The sequence below is a fragment of the Lactuca virosa genome, chromosome 7, assembly GCF_052849685.1.
Source record: "Lactuca virosa cultivar CGN04683 chromosome 7, Lactuca_virosa_CGN04683_v6, whole genome shotgun sequence".
NCBI lineage: Eukaryota > Viridiplantae > Streptophyta > Magnoliopsida > Asterales > Asteraceae > Lactuca > Lactuca virosa.
The window spans coordinates 109,995,118-110,012,916 of NC_136432.1; positions in this window are offsets into that span (position 1 = coordinate 109,995,118).

Below are 17,799 nucleotides of genomic sequence, written 5' to 3' on the forward strand. Positions count from 1 at the left end.
ACCAACGGAACCGCAACTTTTGTTGGTGATGATGATGTCAATGAGGTTTTCTGCAACATGAAAACGAATTTGTCAAATTGGTAAAGAAAGGGGAAATAATTAGGGTTTAGATAATTTGTAACATCCCGAAATTCAAGACCAAAAATTTCATTTTTAATTAAGTTATTATATAAACCATTAGTATAAAAAAGTTCATAATATTAACTCATGTCAAAACCAGTGTGTCAATAATCAAACACGTCATCATAAAATAATATCAGAGTATAATCCCAAGGATCTCATGTGCGGAAAACATAGTGTGATGCGCTGCGACCAAGCCGGCTCCTTTCCTTTGAAACGTTATACCTGAAACCAAAACTGTAAACCGTAAGCACAAAGCTTAGCGAGTTCCCCAGAGCCTACCCCACACACAATCCACATAACACATATCATATTAGCTACAAAAGTTACATATGTCACATTAGCCATGCATACATAAACCTTTAAGGATGCCATGGGCTACCCCACATGGTCTTTACCTAGGACTGCCATGGGCTACCCCACATGGTCTTACATCCAATGCCATTGGCTACCACACATGGTCTTTACCTAGGACTGCCATGGGCTACCCCACATGGTCTTACATCCAATGTCATGGGCTACCCCACATGGTCTTTACCTAGGACTGCCATGGGCTACCCCACATGGTCTTACATCCAATGCCATGGGCTCCCCCCGGGGTCTTCCATGCAAGTATCACAAAGACAACTAGCATAACAGATATCATATAATCACTAGCATATCACTTAGCATAAAGCTAACTATCATACCACATATCTCTACTACAGCTACTGTACCACATAACATAAAATGGGACGGCCTTGGTGCCTTAGACCCATTGGTATGGTGAGAAGACTCACTTGGCATTGCTGAAGTCCCGCAGATAAAACTCCAGCTGCTGGATGACAGATTCCCGATCTGTCAATATCAAAATATCACCAAATTAATAATTGGGTCCCAACACATAACCATAAGTTCTTGGAGTAACAGGCTACATTACCCCCATCTAGGCTTGATTCAAGCACAAGGCCCAATCCAAAGGCCCAGAAGTCAAACTAGGAATCAAAGCCCAACATATGGCCCAATTTTCCAAATTGGGCCCAAACCTTTACATGTCTTATTCAAAGGCCCAACCAAAAAGTCCAGTCCAACATTTGGTATTTCTAATGGCCCAATATCTCGAAATCATGAAGGCCCAAACTATGGCCCATCTATGACCCAATTTTACAAATTGGGCCCACACCCTCATATGGGCCTTACCCTAAGCCTATCAACATATTCTAATCCATATGATTAATCCTAGATGACCCATTAATAATCCAATTACCAAAGCCCAATGGAAAGGCCCAACTCAAGGCCCAAGTGAAATTAGGGTTTTCACATAAAATGATGATTAGGGTTAAGTTTTTTACTTAACCCATTAAGGACTTAATCCATTAAGTCCAACATGGACTTAGGTTAATTTGCAATGATTATTAATTAATATTTAAATTCATTAAATAATTCCGATGCGGTCCCGATAAGTCCTAAATTAGGGTTTTATGGCTTTAGGGTTTTCCAAACCATAATTAGGGTTTCCAACCCATATTAGCCCAATAGGCCCAATAGCTAGGTCCTTTGACCAATTAGGGTTCATTAGGCCCATTATGATTTCGCTAGGCCCAATAGAGTTTCACTAAGCCCATTAGGGCTTCAAGCATCCCAACCGAATCAGCACAACAAGACAAAGCACACCGCCACCCGACACGGCGACCGGTGGCGGCAGGAGGCGACAGCCACGACCCTACGGTGGTGGTTTTGAGTTTCTTTCCATTATTCTATTTTTTTGTTACAATTTACAATGCTAATATCCAAAATAAACACACACACACACTGATGCTAAACACACACACACACACTAACAATGGAATATACAACCACACACACCTAAACACATAGTGAAACACACACACAACCACCTTCCACGGTGGCTGGTGGCGACGGAATAGGGTAGGAGCCAGCGGCCATGGTGGTTCTTTTCCTCAATCTTCGGCCAGCAGCACTCGTAAAAGGCATCTCGATTTCAATGACAACATAAATCCATATTTGACACAAGACCACCGTTCCAAACCATCGACTAGGCGAGTGAAACAAGTTGAAATGGTGACCGAGAGTCACAACGATAGCAGCGGCGGACGGCGGGTCATGGCTGTGGTGTAGCGCCGAAATGGAGGAGAAGGGATAAAGAGAACGGTCGCGACAGCAGCTAGAGAGGAGGGCGTCCGCTCGATCTTCACAGACGACAAAGGAGCAACCGCCGTCGCTGGGAATGGCAGTTGCGGCATCCGGCGGTGGCTTCGTCTTCTTCACAGTGGCGGTGCAGCGACCACATCACTCCGGTCTTCCTAAGTCGCACGTCGCTGACTCATGGCGGTTGCCTTCGCCGGAAACAATGGTTTGCCGGTGGCTTGGTTGGTCGGAGAAACAAGGGAGTAGCGGCCGATGGTGGGAGGTATAAGGGTGAAGAAGTGGCGGCTGAACATGTTAACGTTAGGGTTAGGGTTTCGGGGGTTATATACCCGACACCCTTGAAACATTCATCCATAATGGCAGTAACGGCCCCTCCTTCTTGAAATTATTTCAATTTTGCTCCATTATTTACCCTTTAGACCCTGCCCTCAGAAATCTTTTCATACTAAGTCCATATTTTACCAAATATACCCTGATTCCTGAAATCGTTTTCAAATTCAACCCATAAATTGCTAAACAGCCCTCAACATTAAAATCCATTGCAATTTAGGTACAATATTTACCAATTACACCTCTGCCTTCATAAATACTTACAAAGCCAACCTGGAACTTACACTTTTAACCCCCAACTTCTAAAATTATAACATTTAGCTCCCAAAACCAACATCTCACTGAATAATATGGATTTTAGGGCTACTACTCTTTCATAAATTTTATCTATTTATTTTAAATAAACAGGGTGTTACATAATTATAAAATTAGGATTACCACTGAGTAGACCATCGCTTCGAACATGTGGGTCGACGAAATAGAAGGAAGATGAAGACGATAATTGAAAGAATAAAAAAATATTGATTGGGGTTCTTTTACTGATTCGATAGATGGTTTATATGCTTTTGAAATTCGGGTATGAATCCATTTTGTTTGAGTTCTAGTTTCATACTTGAACCATTCGTCTGGGTATGAACAATTAAATAGATTCCAATACGACATCAAAAATTTGAACATCGAAAATGCATCTTACTTGTTGCAGTTGATCAAAATTTGAGTGACTTCCACATAACAAAACACATTGATTCCAATATGACAACAGAAGATGAACAGACTCCATGTAAATTCACCAAAAGATTAGAAGAAAACCCAAAAGATGATTAGTTGAACCATAGTGACACAATACAACCCTAAATCACACAAGAAGGGTAAGAAGACCGGAAAACGACCGACCAGGGAAAATCATTTTTGCTTGTTGTAGATAGAATGGGATTTCATTGTCAGTATTGAACTGAGAGAAGGGTAAGAAGACGGGGATAAATCGGAAGGGGAGAATATAAAAAAATTAGGGCCAAAAGATTGAGAACATTGTCAGTGGAAGAGACATGGAGTCTCCATGTTTTTCTACGACGACACGTATCCATCAAAATCGGTGGAGAACAAACATAAGAAGGTGATTGGATGGAGAAGACATAAGAGGAAGGAAGGTGGTACTGTAAAATCAAAGAAAACCATACAAGGGACGTAAAGTGATAAGTTCAACAAATTAGAAGCCAAAAGCAGCAAACCCCAAAAATTACCTTCCTAAGAGTTATGTGTTTTAATATATATATATATATATATATATATATATATATATATATATATATATATATATATATATATATAAAAGTGGTTTTAACAATAATTCATAACGATATTAATTTGTAATAACATAAAACTACAAATTACATTACCATTATCTTATTTTCTATTATAATTCATTTTTTCCAAATAAAATTTACTTGTACCATATTATTTTGAAACTCTCATAACCTTTCAAGTTTCTAATAAACTTTCCTAGCCTTTCAAAGTTCTAATAATACATATATTAATTAGTGTATGTGAGATAAATACAAGAAAACTTTATTCCAAAATTTTAGTCTTCTATAATTTTTTTATAATAATAAGTAGGTGTGAGCATCGGAACCGGGTATCCGGTACCGAAACCGAAACCGCTTTGGAACCGCCGGTTCCATTTTTTTTTCCGGAAACGCTCCCTGCTGGGTATTCGTCGGAATGAGTTATATATATATATATATATATATATATATATATATATATATATATATATATATATATATATATATATATATATATATATATATATATATATATCAAGTTCAACAACGAACTCCATTTTATGAGCGGAACCAACGAACTACTCGATTACATCGAAAATCTTACAGGAAAAGCAAAACAATCTCCGATTTCTACATAAATTAACAACATACACACAACGATTATAGTCCATATTCAAACCGTTGTCATGATTTTTGGTCAATTTGCATTGAATGTGAAAAATAGGAAACAAAAACCAATGCATCAATCAAATGCATACGTTTCTTTTAAAACTTTACTTGAAAGAAAAAAAGCAGACCCTGTTTTGTTGTCTTAGTAGCCACATATGTCTGCAATGAATAAGATCAGTTAGCTAAGCAAAAAATATCAAACTAGAGGCCACCCTACCACTTTAGCACAGAAGATGAACAGACTCCATGTAAATTCACCAAAAGATTAGAAGAAAACCCAAAAGATGATTAGTTGAACCATAGTGACACAATACAACCCTAAATCACACAAGAAGTGTAAGAAGACCGGAAAAGGACCGACGAGTGAAAATCATTTTTGCTTGTTGTAGATAGAATGGGATTTCATTGTAAGTATTGAACTGAGAGAAGGGTAAGAAGACGGGGATAAATCGGAAGGGGAGAATATAAAAAAATTAGGGCCAAAAGATTGATAACATTGTCAGTGGAAGTGGAAGAGACATGGAGTCTCCATGTTTTTCTACGACGACACGTATCCATCAAAATCGGTGGAGAACAAACATAAGAAGGTGATTGGATGGAGAAGACATAAGAGGAAGGAAGGTGGTACTGTAAAATCAAAGAAAACCATACAAGGGACGTAAAGTGATAAGTTCAACAAATTAGAAGCCAAAAGCAGCAAACCCCAAAAATTACCTTCCTAAGAGTTATGTGTTTTATATATATATATATATATATATATATATATATATATATATATATATATATATATATATATATATATATATATATATATATATAAGTGGTTTTAACAATAATTCATAACGATATTAATTGTAATAACATAAAACTACAAATTACATTACCATTATCTTATTTTCTATTATAATTCATTTTTTCCAAATAAAATTTACTTGCACCATATTATTTTGAAACTCTCATAACCTTTCAAGTTTCTAATAAACTTTCCTAGCCTTTCAAAGTTCTAATAATACATATATTAATTAGTGTATGTGAGATAAATACAAGAAAACTTTATTCCAAAATTTTAGTCTTCTATAATTTTTTTATAATAATAAGTAGGTGTGAGCATCGGAACCGGGTATCCGGTACCGAAACCGAAACCGCTTTGGAACCGCCGGTTCCATCTTTTTTTTCCGGAAACGCTCCCTGCTGGGTATTCGTCGGAATGAGTTATATATATATATATATATATATATATATATATATATATATATATATATATATATATCAAGTTCAACAACGAACTCCATTTTATGAGCGGAACCAACGAACTACTCGATTACATCGAAAATCTTACAGGAAAAGCAAAACAATCTCCGATTTCTACATAAATTAACAACATACACACAACGATTATAGTCCATATTCAAACCGTTGTCATGATTTTTGGTCAATTTGCATTGAATGTGAAAAATAGGAAACAAAAACCAATGCATCAATCAAATTCATACGTTTCTTTTAAAACTTTACTTGAAAGAAAAAAAAGCAGACCCTGTTTTGTTGTCTTAGTAGCCACATATGTCTGCAATGAAAGAGATGAGTTAGCTAAGCAAAAAGATCAAACTAGAGGCCACCCCACCACTTTAGCACAGAAGATGAACAGACTCCATGTAAATTCACCAAAAGATTAGAAGAAAACCCAAAAGATGATTAGTTGAACCATAGTGACACAATACAACCCTAAATCACACAAGAAGGGTAAGAAGACCGGAAAAGGACCGACGAGTGAAAATCATTTTTGCTTGTTGTAGATAGAATGGGATTTCATTGTAAGTATTGAACTGAGAGAAGGGTAAGAAGACGGGGATAAATCGGAAGGGGAGAATATAAAAAAATTAGGGCCAAAAGATTGAGAACATTTTCAGTGGAAGAGACATGGAGTCTCCATGTTTTTCTACGACGACACGTATCCATCAAAATCGGTGGAGAACAAACATAAGAAGGTGATTGGATGGAGAAGACATAAGAGGAAGGAATGTGGTACTGTAAAATCAAGGAAAACCATACAAGGGACGTAAAGTGATAAGTTCAACAAATTAGAAGCCAAAAGCAGCAAACCCCAAAAATTACCTTCCTAAGAGTTATGTGTTTTAATATATATATATATATATATATATATATATATATATATATATATATATATATATATATATATATATATATATATATATATAAGTGGTTTTAAAAATAATTCATAACGATATTAATTTGTAATAACATAAAACTACAAATTACATTACCATTATCTTATTTTCTATTATAATTCATTTTTTCCAAATAAAATTTACTTGCACCATATTATTTTGAAATCCTCATAACCTTTCAAGTTTCTAATAAACTTTCCTAGCCTTTCAAAGTTCTAATAATACATATATTAATCAGTGTATGTGATATAAATACAAGAAAACTTTATTCCAAAATTTTAGTCTTCTATAATTTTTTTATAATAATAAGTAGGTGTGAGCATCGGAACCGGGTATCAGGTACCGAAACCGAAACCGCCTTGGAACCGCCGGTTCCATTTTTTTTTTCCGGAAACGCTACCCGCTGGGTATCCGTCGGAATGAGTATATATATATATATATATATATATATATATATATATATATATATATATATATATATATATATATATATATCAAGTTCAACAACGAACTCCATTTTATGAGGGGAACCAACGAACTACTCGATTACATCGAAAATTTTACAAAAGCAAAACAATCTCCGATTTCTACATAAATTAACAACATACACAACGATTATAGTCCATATTCAAACCGTTGTCATGATTTTTGGTCAATTTGCATTGAATGTGAAAAATAGGAAACAAAAACTAATGCATCAATCAAATGCATAAGTTTCTTTTAAAACTTTACTTGAAAGAAAAAAAGCAGACCCTGTTTTGTTGTCTTAGTAGCCACATATGTCTGAAATGAAAGAGATCAGTTAGCTAAGCAAAAAGATCAAACTAGAGGCCACCCCACCACTTTAGCACAGAAGATGAACAGACTCCATGTAAATTCACCAAAAGATTAGAAGAAAACCCAAAAGATGATTAGTTGAACCATAGTGACACAATACAACCCTAAATCACACAAGAAGGGTAAGAACACCGGAAAACGACTGACGAGTGAAAATCATTTTTGCTTGTTGTAGATAGAATGGGATTTCATTGTAAGTATTGAACTGAGAGAAGGGTAAGAAGACGGGGATAAATCGGAAGGGGAGAATATAAAAAAATTAGGGCCAAAAGATTGAGAACATTGTCAGTGGAAGAGACATGGAGTCTCCATGTTTTTCTACGACGACACGTATCCATCAAAATCGGTGGAGAACAAACATAAGAAGGTGATTGGATGGAGAAGACATAAGAGGAAGGAAGGTGGTACTGTAAAATCAAAGAAAACCATACAAGGGACGTAAAGTGATAAGTTCAAGAAATTAGAAGCCAAAAGCAGCAAACCCCAAAAATTACCTTCCTAAGAGTTATGTGTTTTAATATATATATATATATATATATATATATATATATATATATATATATATATATATATATATATATATATATATAAGTGGTTTTAAAAATAATTCATAACGATATTAATTTGTAATAACATAAAACTACAAATTACATTACCATTATCTTATTTTCTATTATAATTCATTTTTTCCAAATAAAATTTACTTGTAACATATTATTTTGAAACTCTCATAACCTTTCAAGTTTCTAATAAACTTTCCTAGCCTTTCAAAGTTCTAATAATACATATATTAATTAGTGTATGTGATATAAATACAAGAAAACTTTATTCCAAAATTTTAGTCTTCTATAATTTTTTTTATAATAATAAGTAGGTGTGAGCATCGGAACCGGGTATCCGGTACCGAAACCGAAACCGCCTTGGAACCGCCGGTTCCATTTGTCTTTCCAGAAACGCTACCTGCTGGGTATCCGTCGGAATGAGTTATATATATATATATATATATATATATATATATATATATATATATATATATATATATATATCAAGTTCAACAACGAACTCCATTTTATGAGGGGAACCAACGAACTACTCGATTACATCGAAAATCTTACAGGAAAAGCAAAACAATCTCCGATTTCTACATAAATTAACAACATACACACAACGATTATAGTCCATATTCAAACCGTTGTCATGATTTTTGGTCAATTTGCATTCAATGTGAAAAATAGGAAACAAAAACCAATGCATCAATCAAATGCATAAGTTTCTTTTAAAACTTTACTTGAAAGAAAAAAAGCAGACCCTGTTTTGTTGTCTTAGTAGCCACATATGTCTGCAATGAAAGAGATCAGTTAGCTAAGCAAAAAGATCAAACTAGAGGCCACCCCACCACTTTAGCACAGAAGATGAACAGACTCCATGTAAATTCACCAAAAGATTAGAAGAAAACCCAAAAGATGATTAGTTGAACCATAGTGACACAATACAACCCTAAATCACACAAGAAGGGTAAGAAGACCGGAAAAGGACCGACGAGTGAAAATCATTTTTGCTTGTTGTAGATAGAATGGGATTTCATTGTAAGTATTGAACTGAGAGAAGGTTAAGAAGACGGGGATAAATCGGAAGGGGAGAATATAAAAAAATTAGGGCCAAAAGATTGAGAACATTGTCAGTGGAAGAGACATGGAGTCTCCATGTTTTTCTACGACGACACGTATCCATCAAAATCGGTGGAGAACAAACATAAGAAGGTGATTGGATGGAGAAGACATAAGAGGAAGGAATGTGGTACTGTAAAATCAAAGAAAACCATACAAGGGACGTAAAGTGATAAGTTCAACAAATTAGAAGCCAAAAGCAGCAAACCCCAAAAATTACCTTCCTAAGAGTTATGTGTTTTAATATATATATATATATATATATATATATATATATATATATATATATATATATATATATATATATAAAAGTGGTTTTAAAAATAATTCATAACGATATTAATTTGTAATAACATAAAACTACAAATTACATTACCATTATCTTATTTTCTATTATAATTCATTTTTTCCAAATAAAATTTACTTGCACCATATTATTTTGAAATTCTCATAACCTTTCAAGTTTCTAATAAACTTTCCTAGCCTTTCAAAGTTCTAATAATACATATATTAATTAGTGTATGTGATATAAATACAAGAAAACTTTATTCCAAAATTTTAGTCTTCTATAATTTTTTTATAATAATAAGTAGGTGTGAGCATCGGAACCGGGTATCCGGTACCGAAACCGAAACCGCCTTGGAACCGCCGGTTCCATTTTTTTTTCCGGAAACGCTACCCGCTGGGTATCCGTCGGAATGAGTTATATATATATATATATATATATATATATATATATATATATATATATATATATATATATATATATATATATATATCAAGTTCAACAACGAACTCCATTTTATGAGGGGAACCAACGAACTACTCGATTACATCGAAAATCTTACAGGAAAAGCAAAACAATCTCCGATTTCTACATAAATTAACAACATACACAACGATTATAGTCCATATTCAAACCGTTGTCATGATTTTTGGTCAATTTGCATTGAATGTGAAAAATAGGAAACAAAAACTAATGCATCAATCAAATGCATAAGTTTCTTTTAAAACTTTACTTGAAAGAAAAAAAGCAGACCCTGTTTTGTTGTCTTAGTAGCCACATATGTCTGCAATGAAAGAGATCAGTTAGCTAAGCAAAAAGATCAAACTAGAGGCCACCCCACCACTTTAGCTCTATAAATTCCAACAGCCGCCGACGAGGTCTTGAAGGCAACTTTCAATTTTCGAATTCTTCAGCTATCATGATTTTTCGGGTAAGCTTTACAGATGAAGCTTTTCATTTGTTTTCATTTTGTCAGATGTTCATAATCGTCTATGTTTTCGTGTGAATTTCACTAAACTAAGAAATAGAATTCAGTAGGTTACATGTAAAAGACGTATGCTCACAAGGTGTTCGGCAAACTGTCGATGAAAAAGTCCTTATTTTGATGATTATATTTGTCAATGATATTTGTTTCTTTCAAGTTATTTACGTTTTATTCAACTCGCCTTACTTGGAAAAATCTTCAAATGGAAGGACAATTCATTTTTTGTTCTTGATGAGACATTCATAAGAACAATGATCAGATTTTTGGTTCTCTGTAGGAAAAACAAAACACACTATATGTATTTAGATTTCAACATGAGTAGTATCTTTACGTTTGATTTTTGAATATATAGTAATTTCGAATTCAAGCATATTAAATTCTGATTTCTATGTTACTTATTTTGCAATTTTCGTGTTTCAACTTGTTTTTATCATGTATATTAAAACTTGACTTTTATTTGCAAAGAAATCCAACATCCTACAAAAATAGAAGAAATTAACACTATACAACGCAAAAAATGAGTTATTTTAGTCAAGAAATGCCATTATATGGTTGTTATCTTTATTCTTGATAATTTTTTTGGTTCATAATGTCTGCTTACTTTGATTTCTTAAAAAAAGCATATGCATCAATCAAATGCATATGTTTTCTTGAAAAAAAAGTTCAAATGTACAATGCATTGGTTCACTGTAATTAGTAAATAGGATTTGGTAATTGACTTAAGCATATGACATATTATATAATTACCTAATTAGTATTTGATATAACTAATTAACAAGTTTCTTAATGTCAAAGGCATAATTCCCATCAGTAAACATTAAATTATAAACCTTTTTTTTCAAGTAAACATATGCATTGGATTGATGCACGTGTTTTTCGGTTTTCGGTTCAACATTACATAAGTTTTTTACTCAACTTTACACAGACATAATTTCCTTATATGACCTCGGAGCAAGGCTATTTGTTTTTTAGATTGTAGTACTCTATGTGAGCTTCATTTTAAGCTCACAAAACATCTTAATCTATTAAGAATTGACTAACTTATACAACTCTAAACAGGGGATGTTGTGTTTTTTGTGTTTGTTTTAGCATTTTATAAATTTTTACTCAACTTTGAACATAAATAACTTTCTCATATGACCTCGGAACAAGGTCATTTTTTTTCTAGATTGTAGTACTCTGTGTGGGAATCATTTTAAGCTCAAAAAATGTTAAATGGTTAAGAATTCACCTACATATATAGCTCTAAACATGGGATGTTGGGTGGTTTGGTTTTTATTTTAACATTTTATAAATTTTTTACTCAACTTTCAGCATACATAACTTCCTCACATGCGCTTGGAACAAAGTCATTTTTTTTCTAGGTTGTAGTACTTTGTGTGAGCTTCATTTTAAGTTCAAAAAAACATCTTAATATGTTAAGAATTTACAGACTTTTAAAGCTCTAAACATGGGTTGTTGGGTTTTTTTGTTTTTGTTTCAGCATTTAATAAATGTTTTACTCAACTTCGAACATACATAACGTCCTTATATGACCTATGAACAAGGTAACTTTTTTATAGATTATAGTTCTCTATGTGGGATTCATTTTAAGCTCAAAACACGCCCTAATCGATTAATAATTCACCTACTTATATAGCTCTAATCATGGGCTGTTGGGTTTTTTGGTTTTTGTTTCATAATTTTATAATCTTTTTTCTCAACTTTGAACATACATAACTTGCTCATATGAACTCGGAATAAGGACAATTTTTTTTTCTAGATTGTAGTACTCTATGCGGGCTTCATTTTAAGCTCAAAAAACAACTTAATCGGTTAAGAATTCAATGACTTATACAACACTAAACATGGGATATTGGGTTTTTTGGTTTTTTTTCAACATTTTATAAATTTTTTACTCAACTTTGAACACACATAACTTCCTCATATGACCTCAGAACAAGGTTATTTTTTCCTAGATAGTATTACTCTATGTGGTCTATATTTTAAGCTCTAAAATCATCTTAATATGTTAAGAATTTACCGAGTTATACAACTCTAAACAGGGGCTATGGTTTTTTAGTTTTTGTTTCAACATTTTATAAATTTTTTACTCAACTTTGAACACACATAACTTCGTAATATGACCTCGGAACAAGGGCATTTTTTCATAATCATATGTATTTACTTGCCTTATGCATATACTTATTCTTATACATATGCATATTGTAGTGGTGTTAAAGATCGAGTAAATGAAATGAAATCAGAGTTTAGATTGAATCATGAACACAAGGAGTAAATATAATTTGGATGGCTCAATTAAACTTCTGAAGGTTACAAGAGCGAATAGAGTAAGAACACGAAATGATCAATCGTTCCTCTATCTCTAGTACCTATCCTTATTTATAGGCATTACAGAAGTTTACAAAAATACATAAGGGCTAAATCTATTAAGCTTCGACATACAAAAGTACCCCTATGAAATACATACAATGAAAACTGACATATAGACTTCGACACTAAGACAGACTCATGACACTTCGACACCTTACAACACCATTCGACCTCAACATTCTCCCCCTTTGTGAGCAGTGTCGAGTCCTAGGTCATTAGCATCTTTGTTGCCTGATGAAGAACCCTTCAGATCTCCATATACCAAAGAATTAGTATGCGAACCTCAACTTTATCTCCTTCATTATTCTTCTTGCAATTATTGATACGAACAAGTAGATTCGTATACTGAGAATTAGTGTATCTTTTAACATCTTCAACTCTGAACAAAAACTTCGTATTCTTGTTGTCTTTATTCTTCCCAATAAAAACGATTCCCAATGGTTTAACACTAATTTCACCGTCATCAAAATTCTTCAAGCTTCCTACACCTTTCAACAAAGACTATGGCACAGTAATTTGTTTTCAGATCGCCAAAGCTAACTCCACATTCGCTAAGGCAAGACAATCGTAATAATTGTCAATGAAAAGCTTGATATGTGCAAACCCGAGCAAAAAATATTCTTTGCTTATCACCTGGAGTTTCGAAGCATCAACCCCACTTAAGATCTTTGCCACACAGATGAGATCATTAAGATTCATCAAAGGAAAATCAGCTACAAAGAACTCACAAGCCACATTATTGGCACGAACTACGTGAAAACGAAAGTTCTGCAATAACCCTTCGAATAACTGATCCTTGGTTATACCCAATACGTTGACAATCTTTACTAATGACCAAATCTCTTCTTTTTTCTTTCCAAGTTCTAGATTAAACCTCATTTTCAGCTTCTTGAACTCTTCTTTATCTTTGAATTTGTAAATTAATTGATATTGAGTTGATATGAATGTCATGTGGTTGATAGGAAAATCCAGTTGGTTGAAGTTTGAATTTTCTATCTCATAACTCTTCTTTGGGACTTTAAGAAAGTCATACATGTTACCAAGGGAAACAATCTGTTTGATTTTCTTGTAACGGTATGGTTTTGTTGGGTCACCCTTCTCAAGACCAGGTGGGTCTCCTTGCCTTTGTCTTAGAATACTGTGAATTTGCCTTTGTCTTTCCATTTCCTTTTCTAACGCAATCTTTTTCTCTTCTTCAGTTGGATCAGTGCTGATACCCTTCCTTTTTCCTTCCATATCTTTCTTTGATTGGGGTGGCTTCGAACTTGATCCACCAACAGATGAACCAATAACAATACCTTTAGATAAAGGCATCAAAGTCATGGTAGTTGAGGTATTTGACATTGAGGTTGGAAGCGAAGTAGGAATCTGTGTGCTCATAACCTTCCATACAAATTTACCTTGAGATTGATCCTTTGATGAACCAATATCAACACCTTGAGAAACACCAGAACCACCACCCTTTTCTCCCCTTGCACCCTTGTTTTAAAAGGTGGGACATCCGAAGGTATCAAATTAACAAAACTCATAAGAGGAGCTAGATCAGCCCTGAGTTTAGACTCCAACGAATAAAACATTTTGGACAATGCTTCTTGTGAAACCGAAGATGAAGGAGAAACATTAAGTTTTGAAATTAACTCCTTCATAATGCCCAATAACTCGTCCAACCTGACAAAACCTTTCGAATCCGACTCTGACTTCAAATCAACTTTGGTAATAAGAGTATTGTAAAACTCAGCAATGCACTTAACGACATCATCAACTATATCAACCTTAGTATGAAGATTGGAATAGTTATGATTAACTTTAGCAACATCCTTTTTCATCTCAGAACGAAGTTCTTCAATGTTAAATTAACATCCTCCTGCACTCTCTTTACTGCTTCGACAAATAGAAGATGTCGTTCCTTAGCAACTGCCCTCAAATCTTTAACCTCATGATTAAAAGAATCAGATTGTCCCTTCAAACACGTTCATTCTTCGTATCAATATGTTCCATGATGGTTTTAAAACGATGTTCTTGGGCTTTCAACAAAACATCAACTTCAATTCCGGACACAATGTTGCGACTTCCTGTATCAGCTTGAAGTTGAAGCAAAGAATTCAACTTGCGATTCAGAATTTTAAATTGCTTTCTTGACATCAACATGTGATGAGGAGTATTCTCCTCCTCAGGATCGAATTGAATATCGCCAAAAGAAACCATATAATCATCATCATCCTGTTAAACCTCTGAAGTAGACTTTGGACCATCGGTTGATTGAGAAGAAAATAAAGAAGTGCTTTCTTGACATTTGTGTCCATATTAGATATGTCCACAATGATGTCTGAAGTTCGTACCACCTCCGGAATGGACTTGGAAGACAAAACTTCGGTTGGTATGACTTGTGTCTGCTCAGGGATAGAGAAAAGAGAAGAATCACCCAGATTAGTGGTTGTGTCCACATTAGATGTTTTCACATTGCCACCAGGATTTCCAGTCACCTCATGATTCGACTTGACAGGAGAATCCCTCTGAGATGATTTGAAGCCCATGTCTTCAATTCGAATTGGAGATGGAGTACGCTCGTCTTCGAAATTAGACTCAACCACCACTTCATCAAATGACTCTTCCAACTTCTTTTGCTTCTTTTGGATCTTCTTTACCAAATCAAGATCTCTTCGTTTCTTTGAAGCCGGAGAAACTGGAGCAGGGATTTCATGAATAATTACCCCCTTTCGATTGATCTGGGGTTTTCGAATATTTTGTAACTTTGAAGCAAAAGATCCCTTGGGTGAAGAAACAGTTTGTGCATGAACATCTTCAATAATAGGCCTCGAATCTGGTGAATGGCGAGGTCTATGAGCAGGAATCTTCGTACGTTTTAAAACACCAGTCTTCGAAGGCACCACCTCCGTTTGAACATCCTATAGAGCGAGGTCTTGAACAGGCTCAGTAATAGGCTTCGTAACAACCTCAGGAACCACTTTAGGTTTTTTAACCTTTGAGGATTTCTTAGGAATTTTGCCACGTTTGGAAGATCCTTCAATTCCTTTTTGTAGCAAAACACCTGTTTCGACAGTAGGATTGATGGATTGAAGAAAAGCCACAAGAATTGGATTGGTGGGATCAACCTTGTGAAACATCGCATCTGGAATTCTTGCAACATTTAGAAACACTTCTGAGTCATCTTCAACATTCTTTGGATGTTGATAACTCCCAAACTCAGCAGTAGGAACATCAGCAAGAACCAAAATACCTTCCTTCTCATATACATATTGGAGAATTAGACTTCATTATCTTTCACAAGAAACGACATCAACTACATTCATGTGTAAGATACTAATACAAAATTCCTCCCATAGATGAGTTGCATAATTAACTTGCAAATCGTAATACAGACCAACAACCATGGCATAAATTTCAAGTCTGCCTTTATCCAAACCCACACTTCTTCCTATCAAGCATCGAAGAAAGATTCCAAAGAGGAAGTTCCACATACATGGTAAGGAAGATTTCTTAAACTGACTAATTTTAGTGAGAAGGGGTTGATGTCCCATCTCATTGAACATATGAAGCACTTGTTCATTGGTAACCTCATAGAAAGGACCAAAATTAGGAATGTTCAAGATTTGAGCGAACTTGTTCTTCGAGAGCTTGTATTTCTTATCATTGGTTAACTGAAAAGTAACCACCTTAGAAGTTTTGTTGAACACGGCAGTAGAACCGGCCAATGATAACCAAGTCATTGGAACTGAGAAGGAAGCTGTCATCACCGTAGATAGAACAGAATGATTGAGAGATACAATCAGCATTTGCAGTTCTTCAGGGTATTTCGAGAAATCAGGTTGAACCCTATAGTTTGATCCTTGAATCTTCAACAATGGTTGAGATGAAGCTTCATCTGTGGTCTGAGAAGGATCAACTGGAAAATTTGTGGCCGCCATTGTTAGGGTTTGAAGGTTGTAGAGAATAGAGAAGTATAAGTAGAGAGAATTTGAGGAAAATCTTTAGCCGGATCACATAAAGTTTGAATAAGATATCCCTAAAATCCTTTTATACTGTGACCCCAATTTTGAATTTGAAGCCGTTAGCAATAAATGCTTGCCACGTGTATCCTTGAAAACCGGACTTGTAGCCATAAAGATAGCCACATCTGAAAAGTAATGAGCACTTTTCCTGGAAAATTGTGAAATAAGCCAACCGTCACATCAATCAATCGTTTCACTTTCCCCAAGAGGATAAAAACCGTCACTAGACTCTTCGTTTCAAGGCTGGGCTCATTTGCTTTTGGGTCTAGAAAAGAAATCATAGCCAAACGTTATAAATCTAGGTTTGAGTTGGTATTACCCAAGACCACAATGATTTCTGGTGCAAATGTGTGACAAAGAATGAGTGGGAACCAAGAAAAAAATATGTGCATAAAGTGACATCAAATCATCGTTTGATGTAAAAGCAAATGGATCCTAGGAGAAGATCACTTCATTCAGCATCAAGTGAGATCTCGAACTGCTTGTGTGGTATCCCATGATATACAATCGAATTCTAATAGAGGAGTATCAAAGGGCCTCTTTTAAACAAGCTTCAAAGGTAGGCACTATTTTGTTCATGATCACAACTTAACATAAGTGTGAATTCGATGATCAAAATTACTTGTATGACCAGTGTAGTCAGTAACAAGTGAAAGGTAGATAATTGTTTAAGTGATGAAGAAACGAATTGATATTCAGACGAAAATCATATATCAAAAACAAATAAGAACTGGATCCTGTTGGGCAAAAATGTCTTGGGATAAGATCATTTTATCAAGACCACACAAATCGATAGAAATATGATTTTGAATATCGAAGAAAGGTACAGAAACAAGTGTTTCGTTAAGCTCTTGAACATGAAGTTCATCGTCAATACCTTGAATGGTTGGAAATTTTGGATGACA